Genomic DNA, 979 nt, shown 5'->3' on the forward strand with positions numbered 1-979 from the left:
GGCTAGTCTCCTGAGCTCAAGTGGTCCACCTGCCTTGGCTTCCCAAAGTGCCGAGATTACAGGCATGAGCCACCACACATGGCCGTAATTTTCTTTCAGCTCTTAAAATATCTCATTCCATTGCCTCCTGGTCTCCATTGTTTCTGATGAGAAGTCTGCCGTTAATTGTGTACTTCTTCCCCCATATTTGATGAGTCTTTTTTTCTTGCTGCCTGAAAGATCTTTTTTGTCTTTTTATTGTAATCACTTATTTTTAAATTCATTCTTCCATGCTCAGACTTTTTTATATTCATCTGTGCATTTAACACAGTAGTATTACTCTCTATATGTAGTACATTTGCTTTTTTCTTTTATTTACATGTAAAAATATGGAATGCTTCACAAATTTGCATGCCATTCTTGTACAGGAGACTGGCTAATCTTCTCTGAATTGTTCAAATTTTAGTATATGTGGTAGCCAATTGTCTTTAAAGAAGTTGACCGTGATGTGTCTAGGTATTTGAGGTTTATTGAGATTCTTAGATATGTAATGTTTTTCATCAAATTTGAAAAGTTTTTGGCTATTATTATTATTTGTTGTTTTTTGAGATGGAGTCTCACTCTGTCGCTAGGCTGGAGTTCAGTGGCAAGATCTCGGTTCACTGCAGTCTCTGCCTCCCAGGTTCAAGTGATTCTCCTGCCTCAGCCTCCCGAGTAGCTGGGACTACAGGCATGCACCACTACACCTGGCTAATTTTTGTATTTTTAGTAGAGATGGGGTTTCACCATGTTGGCCAGGATGGTCTCAATCTCTTGACCTTGTGATCTGCCTGCCTCGGCCTCCCAAAGTACTGGGATTACAGGTGTGAGCTACGCACCTGGCCTTTGGCTATTATTTTTTCAACTACTTTTTTCTGACCCTTTGTCTCCTCTCCTTCGGACATGTATTACATGTATATCGGCATGCTTGATGTAACACTGGCCTCTGAGGCTTTTTGTT

At 40.3% G+C, this 979-nt stretch overlaps 1 pseudogene; it reads right to left on the reverse strand.

Annotated features, from left to right (window-relative positions):
- Nucleotides 1-362: 362 nt before the first annotated feature.
- Nucleotides 363-461, reverse strand: LOC115932217 (uncharacterized; annotated as a pseudogene).
- Between the last annotated feature and the right edge of the window lie 518 nt (nucleotides 462-979).

Source organism: Gorilla gorilla, chromosome 1 (assembly GCF_029281585.2).
Source record: "Gorilla gorilla gorilla isolate KB3781 chromosome 1, NHGRI_mGorGor1-v2.1_pri, whole genome shotgun sequence".
Classification (NCBI taxonomy): domain Eukaryota; kingdom Metazoa; phylum Chordata; class Mammalia; order Primates; family Hominidae; genus Gorilla; species Gorilla gorilla.